Genomic DNA, 13,658 nt, shown 5'->3' on the forward strand with positions numbered 1-13,658 from the left:
ATTTTTCCAGACATATATCAGAATCAAGTTACCATTTTTTGTAGATATTCTCTATTTTTATCACATCGCTCTCAACTTCATGCTTTACTTGCAAATTAAAACATCTCCTGACGGCAGTTAAACATTGGAATGTGACCTAACCTCTGGGATGCAGTTTGTCTCAACTATTGTTTATGACAGGGTGTCTATAAATAGCTTTGTACTGGACATGAAGTTATGATAGCTGGCATCACACCTCCCTCCATTGCCATGGAGCTATGATAGCTCATCATTTTGCCTCCCTCCATCGCCATGGAGCTATGATAGCTCATGATTTTGCCTCCCTCTATTGCCATGGAGCTATGGTAGCTCATGATTTTGCCTCCCTCCATCGCCATGGAGCTATGATAGCTCATCATTTTGCCTCCCTCGATTGCCATGGAGCTATGGTAGCTCATCATTTTGCCTCCCTCCATCTCCATGGAGCTATGATAGCTCTCGTCATTTTGCCATCCTTCGCCATCTGGCATTATTGTGGTTTTCTCTCTCACTGATGTGTGGTTTGCCTCTACTTTATATTATCCTATTTGTGGGGGTTTCTAGTTACAAGATATTTGCACGTGTGTTTTTGTGTTATTACAAGAGCTTCAGTATTAAATCAACTGTATGGTTTATCTAGCTATTAATCACTGAATGATGCAGACTGGTAAAGATGTTACTGGCCTATGTATGGTTGTGGTGATGGTCAGTGGCAATGATGATGATGATGATGATGATGATGACGACGACGACGACGACGATGACGACGACGATGACGACGATGACGACAATAACGAGGAGGAAAATGATGGTGGTGGTGATTTCTTCTCTCTCATCTTTCAAAATATCATAAAATATTACCTTTATACCCTCTTTCTTGTATCATCATCATCATAATAATCATCACATCGTAGTCATTGTCATAAATCTCATTACATATTACCCTTATACCCTCTGTACTGTACACCTGGAAATTTTCACTAAAGACTTATTTTCACTTTATTTTGTTGGAAAACAAAATAAAAAAATAAGTAGTGACTAAACTTGTACATAAACACAATGTACCAGTCTGGTAATTAGTAAAAATAATTAGTGACTAAACTTGTACATAAAAACAGTGATGATGATGTACCAGTCTGGTAATTAGTGAAAATAAGTCTTTGAGAACTAGCTGAAAACTGATATTGCAAAATATTCTAGTGGTGAAAATATCTAGTTTTTACAGTATATTTGTAGGATTATTACAAGTTATGAGTGAAACCTTTACATTAATGGGTGTTCTGCATGATAAATTTTGAAAAGATTAGGTAAAATTGTAACATCACTAAATAAATGAATATTGAAAAGTGATAATAAGCAAAGATTCAGAATCACATTCACAGTTATATTATCACAATATTAGAAGTCGAACCAAGATAGATTACATCAGTTGCAAATTAATGTGATTCAAAGAATAATTTCGTAATCTGACCTAAAATAAAGTTATATTAGCCAAAAGATAAAAACAAGAATTTTGTCATTCACAAATTTTGTAGGGAAAGTACAATTTTTAGCAAACATAGATAAATGATCACTTGTAAGCTTAATTCTCAATATTAAATTGATCATTAGATTTAATTCAATGAACTTAGGTTAAAATGAATTTGATATGTTCTAAAAAATATAATTTTGATCATTTCTAAATTTTGGCGGGAAACTCCCTTTTCTACCAAACATTGTCATGTAAATGATTACTTTTGGACTATCTATGAAAACAGTTATTTTAATTGAATGATACATGGTAATTTCCACAAATTTTTTCCAAAATTAGACCGAAAAGTACCAAAAATTCATGAAAAAAAGGAGACATTTATGAATGATTCTGTCAAGAACACCTATTTCCTCTGTGTAAATTTGTAGAGGTAGATATCTGGTCATATAACCTTTTTGTCATCTTATGCAATCCATTATTTTGGTTTCTCAGTTTAATATTTTGTTATGTAGTTAATAATTACCATATTTCACAAATTATTCATCAAATAATCTATTGTCCATATTTCCATACTTGTTTCATTTCACTAATCACTGTTTTCTCACATCAAACAAGAAACACAAATGAACTGAACAATAATAACATACTAGTATAACAAAGAAAAATGCAAATAAGATTTTAGCTAAATTGAAAAATGATTACTTTAAAATATTTGTTAATGTTTGATATCAAAGTCATTAACTATGAAGGCTAGATATTAACATATAAAGAGAAACACTAGTAGTCCTCCCAAACAAGTGAATTTCTTGTCAGATATCAAAAGAAAGAATGAAAGAGAAAATGGGATTTTTGAAAGTCTATTTTCAAGGATATAGACAAATACTAGAAAGACATAAATTCCCGAAGTCATATTCAGACAGGCTTTGTAATCATATACATAGAGAGAGTCATAGAACGTAATGAGAATAGTTTGCATGCCATTCAGAACATTCTCAGGGTTGACCTTTGACCCACAGCGACAATGCCTTGACTGTAGTAGGTATTGTTTGTGTTTGAATGGGCAGAGCTATTCAATAAGTTACATATTCAAATGGCATGTTTCATTCTTCAGTGCAGGGGTGCTCAAGGGTTGTAGAGTGCTGTACTATGTCACACTATGGGTGACAGTGTCATATAAATGGGGAAACACTGCCTTGTGGTTGTACCTTCCCCCCTCACATCAAGATTACTTTGATAAAAGTTTAGAATGCCTAGATTGTGGGTTGTTTGAATCCAGTCACCACCACAAGGGCTAGTTTTTAAGTCTTCTTACCCTATTGTTGAAGCTATACAAAAGGTGTCTTTTGAACATAGAGGCCGGCTTTTGTTGTAGTGTGTTTAGAATGGAAACAGCACTGAAGCATTGAATAGCTGGCGATTTCATTTTATGCATATAACATAGGAGATCTGACTAACAATGCCGTACACAGTTGACTGGCAAGTCTATTCACTAAAGCCGAGTCCTGTGTGCAAACAGACAGACACTCGTTTTTCAAAACGTTTACAGCTCTGAACCACACTGCCTCTCCACAGCTTATGAACATACACTGCCATGTGTCAGTTTGTACTTGTCTATTATTTGACATTCTTGGTGTAAACTGTCAGTGTTCCAAACCTAAGGTAAGTGGTAATGTACAGATATCATGTCCATTTCATCTCTTGAAAGTGAGGTGAGTCGTTTCCTGTTGATAGGGTGCATGTGGCACATTTCACTTCAGTCAGTAGCTATGATGTCATCCTTGTTTTCTTTCACAAAAGTCGTACATTTCAGTGTCAATTTCAAAACAACCTTGCCTTGTATCTGACTAGTTGTGTCATTTCTGAGTTTTTAAATTGTAAGTGTTGACTTTGCCACTGATGTCATGCAGGTGATACACTTCTGACACAGTGTGGTGCATAGTATATGTATGTACTGACAGCGTATTAATCCTTATTTTGCCGTCAGCACTTCTAAAACTTGAAATTCAAGTCAGTAAAAAAAAGGAGAAGTTGTTGACAAATTTCTGAGAGTAAAGTTTCATTTTCTGTACGAAACAGCAACTCTCAATCCTCATCACAGTATTAGATATTCTTTATTTTTTCATGAGGTGAAAAGACCTTATATTTTCTAGACATCAATATTTGATTGATAGAAAGCAAACGAAGGTTTTCTCACCTGAAGGAAAAAACTGCATAATTCTGACTAGTAAAAAGCTGAGAAATTGCATTCCATTCTAAAGTCGATGAATTGTGTTGTAAAGAAGATAATGATATGAGAGAAAGAAGTATTGTTGTGGTCTAATTGTTAGTTATTTATTTTGTTAACAAGAGAATACCTATTCTTCTCATCATTACACTTGAATTACCCAATCACCAGACTCCCTTCTCAGTTCTTTTCAATTCTTTAAGAAGTCTAGGAGGCATGCTAGGGTGTTGTTACTGTCGTCACTCTCAAAAGAAATTTATTGCCACCTTGTTTCTTAACAGTTGGGATGACAAATACACATGGTGTGGACACAAAATGTATAAATTATTGAAATGGTGAATTTTAAAAAAACTTGCAATAATGTACAGCTTTACTTGTGAATAAATCGGTATTAAATTAGTTCCACCATAAATGACAACACATGAAGTAGAATGTAGGAGTCTTCATGTTTTGTAACGGTACACATAAATACATCTTGATGGTAAACAACGTCTGTGATCACCTCGTTTTTTTGACGTGTCCGTTTGCTGTTCATGTGTGTTTGTGCAGCTCTGCTGACAGAAGGTCAAACCATACAATAGCCAAGCCAGAGGCCATTGTATGCTACAACAATACAATCTTTGCATACTGGTATGAAAGCCACACACAGCCAGGAAGAAACATTGTGAAACATCATCTTTCTTACATAATAATCATTTGTACCCTATTGTTCTAACCAACAAATCCACTTCCTTAAAACTTATTACCGTATGCAAATTAGCAGAAGAAACCATTTATGCATATAGGGGTAGTAGTCCTATTGTTTTTAGCATTGTATTACTAAAACTAAAGCTGTCAAAAGTGATCACTAGCTACTCCTGTTGTCACTTTCAACCAATTTGTCTGTAAAATAGGAAACCATAAGACATTCTTTATGTGATATTTACCCAAACATTTCTTAGAGGTGTTGGAATTATTCAATTCTTTGTAATCGCTATTTTTTCACTACATGACAGCTTAGAACTTGGAAGTAACACTGATAGGGTCTTATTTTACAAAACTGTTCATAAAATAATCACTTTATATCTAAAATGTTGACAACAGGCCATAAATTTGATTTAATTACACAATTTTAGTTGACCACGACACTTGCCGCCAAAAGATATTTAAAAAACAAAATTCTTATCTTTAATGAAATTTGTTGGCAAATCTACATTTTCTCAGTCGATTCAAATTGTATTTTAAATCAAGTTTATGATTTGTAATCAAAATTTAAATAGTAAGAAAAAAAATAGCAATCCATGAACTTGGCAGTGCTGTCTTGTCAACAAGATTTGATTTATTTAATAAATATGAGAAGGTGAAAAGAAATCCCAAACTTTGATTTTTGTTCCATTTCTAAAAAGCACCATAAAAACTTATGTATGCAAATAATCTTGACATTAATATGTGTGTATGGTGCTTGATTCGTCTGAATATTTTCAAAATTTTGTGAATTAGTCAGTTCTTACTCAGCAAAGTAAAGAGGTTGTCCAATTTGTTTGTTGCATGATTTATTGAATGAATAAATAAATGACAACTGAGAATATGTATTGGAATAAATGTCAAAAATATGGTTGTTGTTGTTGTTGTTGTTGTTGTTGCCATTGTCTGTCAATCTTGGTAATACAAACTAAAAGATGGAACTCTGGTACAGTAATCTACAATTTATTAGACTCGAACCCTGGTACAGTGAGAGGTAATTTTTACCTGATTACTGCCTTTATCAAAATTATGTTACAACTGTATGTTTGTAACTAAGTAGATGGGGGAACTTTCACCGGGTTGTACATACTGTTTTAACAGAAATGCTTTATTGTTGTGGATTTTGTGTTTTATTGTGGATTTTGTGTTTTATTGTGGATTTTGTGTTTTGTGGGGATTTTGTGTTTTATCATGGACTTTCTGTTTTATTGTTGTGGATTCTGTATTTTATTGTGGACTTTCTGCTTGATTTTGTACAAGAGGGGAAAATATTTCTGTTTTATGCATAACAATACTGTGGAAAAAAAACATGATACAAAAAGATTTAATTTGCCATATTTTTGTCTTTCAAATCACATCAACTTTTAGTATGCTGTGGTGAACTATGCTGGTATGAGGTGATGTGTGTGGTTTTCTGTATGTGTCTAAGTATCATAGATAACAATAAAATTACAAACTAATTAATATAATCCAGAATATAATCACTGCTGTGTCTAATATTTTACAATAAATAAATAAATTTGATAAATTAAACCAAAACATAAAACATTACCTGTATTGAATGTGTAACAAGGATTTGATAAAAAAAATTAATGTCGAAATAATTTCTATCCATAACTGTATATTCCATATTTCGTTATTATTTTATGACGAGAAAATGAAAACATTAAAATGTATGAGAACTAGATTTGAGGCACTTCAATGTCAAGTGTACATTGTCAGTTCGGAATAACAAACAGTGTGAATATTATTATTATGCAAATGAGTCTGAGATGGCTTTTCCCAGTTTCCTTATATGGTACACTATTGGTAACACCTTGTGTTATGCAAATGAGCTGTGTTGAGTAGTGAGGCATCATCTGCAAGAAGGTGTCAAAGGTCACTGCACATGAACAGTAGTAATTATTACAAATTTGGTTCATCCTTGGACCATGTATAGCTATGTAGAAGACAATGCCTCCAGGGCATGACAGGCTATTCATACATTTCAATTATAGAATTTATTTAATACAGTCAATTTTTACAGAATTAGAACTCCCTGGCGTGTCGTTTAACCACATTTTAACATGAGACTCATTTAATTTCAAATCTCTCTTTCTCCCTCAAATCATTTAGCTTAATTTGAATTATTTTAAATTCATTTTTGTAAAGTTAAGGTAACAGTTTTTGTTGTACCCAAATATTCTGGTACAAAAATTTAGCAGATACATAATTTTGAATATGAATACTTTCAATTTAATAACTTTTTCTTCATTAATGTTTGTGTACAAAAAAAAGCATTAACGTTCAAGTTTTGTTTTACTCAATAATTTTTAAAAATAACTTTTTCTGACATCCAAAAATATGTTGTGTATAATATTAGATGACAATATTGATATAAAATATGAGTGTAGAAGTAGAGCAGTGTAGTCAAATATTGTATTATATTATTATTAAGATTTTTTTCACAATCACAATTTATTTGAGAAATGATGACAGACTTTTAAGTTTGTATGCTTGTTAAAACTGAAGAGAAATATTAAGGAATTTGTAACAAATCGAATGAGTTATTATATAATGTATGAAGAATTGTTTTCATCAAGATTAATAGAATTGTTAAAATTAAATACCTTGTTCAGAATATTGACAATATTTTAGTTTTCTGAGACAGAGAAAGATGGTAATATGTAACTTTAACTTTCTCTCTTTTTGGAAATATTTCTAGCGTTGCAAGTATGAGAGATGAGGGCATTGTTTCAGAGATTCAAGTAGAAATAGCACTTTTCAACACATCTAATATTTCTAGCGTTGCAAGTATGAGAGATGAGGGCATTGTTTCAGAGATTCAAGTAGAAATAGCACATTTCAACACATCTAATATTTCTAGCGTTGCAAGTATGAGAGATGAGGGCATTGTTTCAGAGATTCAAGTAGAAATAGCACATTTCAACACATCTAATGTTACCATAATTCTAGTGATGGAGTCCTTGTAATAATTGTAAAAACTAAACCTGGATAGATTTCAAATTCTTACTACCCTTGACAAATCCAGTGTTAGTATAAAGAATATTAAAATACAGATCTAGTAATTCTTGTTTTCTGTTTGTCTTCACTAGATTTGTACCATTTATAGTTAAATATTTACATTTGTCTAGGATTGTCACAGTTGTATTGTGTGATGCAGGTTGTTGAAAGACCTAATGGATCAGTCTAAATTTAGAGGGACAACACATATGTATGTATGTACGTCGTACGTACATACATACATACATACATACATACATACATACATACATACATACATACATACATACATACATACATACATACATACATACATACATGTACATACATACATACATACATACATACATACATACATACATACATACATACATGTACATACATACATACATACATACATACATACATACATATATACATACATACATACATACATACATACATACATGTACATACATGTACATACATACATACATATATACATACATACATACATACATACATACATGTACATACATACATACATACATATCTACATACATTCATGCATACATACATACATACATACATACATACATACATACATACATACATACATACATACATACATACATTCATGCATACATACATACATACATATACATACATACATTCATGCATGCATACATACATACATACATACATACATACATACATACACACACACACACACACACACATACACACATACATACATACATACATACATACATACATACATACATACATACATACATACATACATACATACATACACACATGCATGAGGTAGACAGTCAGTCACAGAGTAAAGTTGAGGTAGATAGACCAGACAGTGGAGGGTCTCCCCCTACACTGTCTATGGATAGACACAAAGAAGACTGGAAATAATCAAATAAGAATGAAAGAATATGAAAGAAAACATAACAAAAGGAATCGGCAACTCAAAGGAATTAGTCTAGAATGGAACTTACTTAATGTATATGTGGCATGGAGTGTCTGCAGGAAGCAGGCAACAAAATGTCTGATGAACAGGATGAAAGTGGTCAGATTGACAAAGTAGGCAAGAGAATCTAGTAACACTGACACAATTTCCTAGACATGTAAACTATGATGGGGAAGCAAACACATGCTCCTATAGTATAATCAAGTCCAGTAAATTTACCTCAGGCCTTACCATTGTTATAATGATGCCATGTGGTCTGAGATACATAAACCTTACATAGCAAGACAAATATTGAAAAAAAACTGATGGTATTCTGTGTGTACTGTATGTTATGGTTTCCAATGGAAGTTTAATGTTCTGGTGGAAACTTAGATTTTGTCATGTTTGTGGGTAGCTGCCTTTACATGTACATGATACATTGCACTTTAAAATAACACACACACACACACACACACACACACACACACATACACACACACACACACACACACACACACACACACACACACACTCACTCACACCAGTTTGAGGAAAAATTCAGTAGTTGTCAAAAACAAAGTTGTCGTGGAAACACTTCAAAACCCTTAATGTAGGGAATGTTGCCATTTTATGAACATCAGCAGTGTTTTTGCTAAGGTTTGGGAACCCCGGTAACAGAAAGGGGGAAAGAGGTAAAACTGGTAGTGCTTCCCATGCAATGTATCATAGTTTAGGTGGGGAACCCCGGTAAAATGATGTGGGAACCCCGGTAGATTTTACCTACTTACCGCCCTTAAATAAAACACTGATCAGTAATTTGAGGGATGGTGCAAACAAGACAGAAAAGTCAATGTCAATAGATAAAATACTAAAAGGGGAGAAAGAAGGAATAAAGATTATTTTATACAGTGCTACTGCAGTGATCTTTATTCCTTAACATTGTGGATTGTAAATTGTGTTCTCATTGGATGGAAGATACCATTGAGGTCATGATTGCCAAGAGTAAATTAGCCAAGGAAATTTTGGCAGTAATTGATGACAATTACAGGAGCAATTTTCTCTGAAAATTCTACATTTGACCAAATGATATATTAACCATGGCAACAATGAGTCTTTCTTTTCTTTAAATGAGATCAACTAAGAATTAACTGGAAGACAGGAAGTGAACTGATTTGACAGACAGTTCAAATTGATGTATCTCATGCAAATACCCCAAGTTCACCAAACTTACAGACTTTACAGTCACATGACATGGGGTTCTGTCATATTTAATTAATTATTTATCATAAATACATGTGGTTCACAAATGTCACAAAATGTGTGATTGTAATGTCATCACTCGATTAACTGTAACAATGTTGCAATTTGGTGTAATGTTGCATCAGTAGTACGTAATGCAACAACCTCTGCTAAGAGAAAAATTACGCTATATGTACGAGAACCTCATCCATCCCATCTCACATGTGTACATTGTTGTACTGTGTGTATGGCTATGATAACCAAGAACTTCATTTCACTCTGATAATCACCAATATGATCACACACTTTACTTATACTGATAAACTGTTAGAGTGTTGTAGATTTATCAAGGAATCACTTCACGTTAGTGTTGTCCATTAATGACAGGATAAACCTTTGAGAGGAACTACCACACATTGAAATTGTACCAATTCATTTACCTTTAGGAAAGACATGCTCCCCCCCCCCCCCCCCCCCCCAACCGTGTCTGCTTTACTCAAGAGATTTCAAATCTTGGGAAGGCAAGTTGTTGAATTGCTCACATCAGTTATCCGGATTATTAAATTTGAGAGAAAATGGACTGTCATTTCTTTCCCTTCATCTGTTACTTGTTTTCATTGAAAAAGACTTGTTTATTTCCACCAGACTGTCATGAAGTGTGATGAAACTTTTTATAAAGGGTTCATAAATTATCCTCCTGTCTGTTACTAGGTTCATAAACTTTGGGAAAAGGCTTGCTTACCTCTTTCTTTACTAATACTCAATTGTGAGAAGTCTGGACAAGGTTTGTTTATTTCATTCTGACTGTTACTCAGAAGAAGGTCCATCTATAATACTAGGTGTTGTCGTGCAGAAAAAAACAGTCGTCTGTGTCAATTGTTAAATAATATAGTCAAAGACAAATGTGGAGTTGCCATCAACAGAGACTATAGTCACGAACCGGAAACATTATCGTATCCATTGTATCACTCAGTTCTTACAGTTCAAAGAACTTCTTTTTTCTATTAAAGTCATCATTGATTGGATGAGATGTTTTCATAACTCAGCTGTGAACAACACACAATGGAATCTGAAACGATTGACTAACATTGTATTTGTATATGATGGAATTTCATACCCAGTTAGGAGTTGGGTTGGCATCAAAAAGGAAAGAAAACAGGCAGCGTGCTCACTATATTCAAATTGCTTTCCTTCCATTGCTACTGTTTACTACGAAACTCACACCGTTTAAGCTTTTGTCCAACAACTCAATTCAAATGAGGGAGACGCGATTTAGTTTTACATCTGAGAGCAAAAGGGGTCACAAGAACGGAAGCGGGGAGGTCATGTAACACCATGGTCTATTATCTATGATCATCATTTATGTACTTTCCATTGTCGTCTATTCATGGCCGTTTTATCCACCTACAATCATGTAGACTTAAGATGTGAGCTGGACTATTTCATTAGCTGAACAGGGGGTTGAAGTGAAATGCAGAGGGGATGCAAATTCAACTCATAGAACACAAATTATTTCAGTTGGAAAAGCTTACATCATGACCATGACAACGTTACTTATTTGTTAAATGGTTGAAAATTTCTATTGATTATTATTTTTTTGTCTGAGGTTTGCAAAATCAATATTAAAAAAATTTGATATTTGTTATAAATTGCAACCAGAGTTGAGAGACAACATTCTTGGAGGCAAGTAATGGGAGATACCATTTAATAGGGAGGTCAGGGTCACTAGAATGATGTGTTAGATATTGTAATGAAGTAAGAATTAAACAACACATTTGTGAATTCTGTAGGTTTTTGTTAGTTTGTGATTGTCATGTTGTGTACCAGCTGTCAGTTATATCAAAGTACTCATTGATAGAGGCAAGATAGATGGAGGAGTCTGTTGTATCAATCAAATGATTCATACCACATATTTACACATCTAGCAATCTTACTAGATGTTGAAATATATAGTGTCAAAGTTAAACAACCAGTCTTGAATTACAGTACCATTGTGTGTGTGTGTGTGTGTGTGTGTGTGTGTGTGTGTGTGTGTCTGTCTGTCTGTCTGTGTTTGTCTGTCTGTCTTGTCTGTGTGTATGTATGTATATACATGTATGTATGTATGTATGTATGTATGTATGTATGCATGCATGTATGTGTGTGTGTGCATGTCTGTGTCTGTCTTGTGTCTGTCTCTGTGTCTATACACATGTATGTATGTCTCTCTGTCTCTCTGTCTGTTTGTCTGTCTGTCTCTGTATGTGTTTCTGTGCTGCTTTGATCCATTACTTATTGCAATGATGTAAATTCTTCCCATCTTTCCATAGTAGTTCCTACATGGTTCCTTGCCAATATTAATATACAGTTCTAAATTGTATACTAGATTTGTAGTGTCCATCTACATGTACACAGTTTTAGGCTACAAACAAAACCACTGATACATTGCAGAACAATGTACAATGTAATGTCAAAACTTGACTGAGGATAGGTGGCATAAAATGACTATCATGATAGGTGATATTATGACGGGATAGATGGTATAAAATGACTTGGGATAGATGCATAAAATGACTTAGTGTGGAGGACATAAAATGACTTGGGATAGATGGCATAAAATAACTTGGAATAGATGGTATAAAATGACTTGGGATAGATGCATAAAATGACTTGGGATAGATGCATAAAATGACTTGGGATAGATGCATAAAATGACTTGGGATAGATGCATAAAATGACTTAGTGTGGATGACATAAAATGACTTAGTGTGGAGGACATAAAATGACTTAGTGTGGAGGACATAAAATAACTTGGGATAGATGCATAAAATGACTTATTGTGGATGACATAAAATGACTTAGTGTGGAGGACATAAAATGACTTAGTGTGGAGGACATAAAATGACTTAGTGTGGAGGACATAAAATAACTTGGGATAGATGCATAAAATGACTTAGTGTGGATGACATAAAATGACTTAGTGTGGAGGACATAAAATGACTTAGTGTGGAGGACATAAAATGACTTAGTGTGGATGACATAAAATGACTTAGTGTGGAGCACATAAAATGACTTAGTGTGGAGGACATAAAATGACTTAGTGTGGAGGACATAAAATGACTTAGTGTGGAGGACATAAAATAACTTGGGATAGATGCATAAAAAGACTTAGTGTGGATGACATAAAATGACTTAGTGTGGAGGACTGTCCGACATAAAATGACTTAGTGTGGAGGACATAAAATGACTTAGTGTGGAGGACATAAAATGACTTAGTGTGGAGGACATAAAATGACTTAGTGTGGAGGACATAAAATGACTTAGTGTGGAGGACATAAAATGACTTGGAGATAGATGGCATATAATGACTAAGATAGATGATATAAAATGACTTGCGATAGATGACATAAAATGACTTGGGATAGATGGTATAAAATGACTTGGGATAGATGGCATAAAGTGACTTGGGATAGATGCATAAAATGGATGACAAAATTACTTACTTTGTGTGGATGCCATAAAATGACTGAGATAGATGGCATAAAATGACTTGGGCTAGTTGCATAAATTACTTAGTGTGGAGGACATAAAATGACTTGGGATAGATGCATAAATTACTTAGTGTGGATGATATAAATTGACTTGGAGATAGATGACATAAAATGACTTGGGATAGATGCATAAATTACTTAGTGTGGATGATATAAATTGACTTGGAGATAGATGACATAAAATGACTTGTGATAGATGCATAAATTACTTAGTGTGGATGACATAAAATGACTTGGAGATACATGTAGAGGGCATAAAATGACTAAGATAGATGGTGTAAAATGACTTTGGGTAGATGACATGAAATGACTTGGGATAGATGACAAAATGACTTGGGATAGATGGTATAAAATGACTTAGGATAGGTGACATAAAATGACGTCGAATAGGTGGCATAAAATGACTTAGAGAGGGATGAAAAAATGACTTGGGATAAAGAGCATAAAATGACTGTGTTGGGTTAGAGTAAAAACTAATCAAGATATTGACTCTTAATATCATCTCAA

At 33.6% G+C, this 13,658-nt stretch overlaps 1 protein-coding gene across 2 annotated transcripts in view; it reads left to right on the forward strand.

Moving 5' to 3' along the window:
- LOC144448455 (transcription factor Sox-6-like) overlaps positions 1 to 13,658 on the forward strand; it is a 42,534-nt gene that overhangs the window by 18,656 nt on the left and 10,220 nt on the right. Inside the window, exon 1 of one of the 2 annotated variants that reach the window (XM_078138706.1) lies at positions 3,013 to 3,148. The exons of the other annotated variant lie outside the window; for it this stretch is intronic. The gene's annotated coding sequence lies outside the window, so the exon portion shown is untranslated. Of the gene's footprint in view, positions 1 to 3,012; positions 3,149 to 13,658 lie in introns of those variants that run through there. 2 annotated transcript variants of the gene reach the window in all.

Source organism: Glandiceps talaboti, chromosome 17 (genome assembly GCF_964340395.1).
Source record: "Glandiceps talaboti chromosome 17, keGlaTala1.1, whole genome shotgun sequence".
Taxonomy (NCBI): Eukaryota; Metazoa; Hemichordata; class Enteropneusta; family Spengelidae; genus Glandiceps; species Glandiceps talaboti.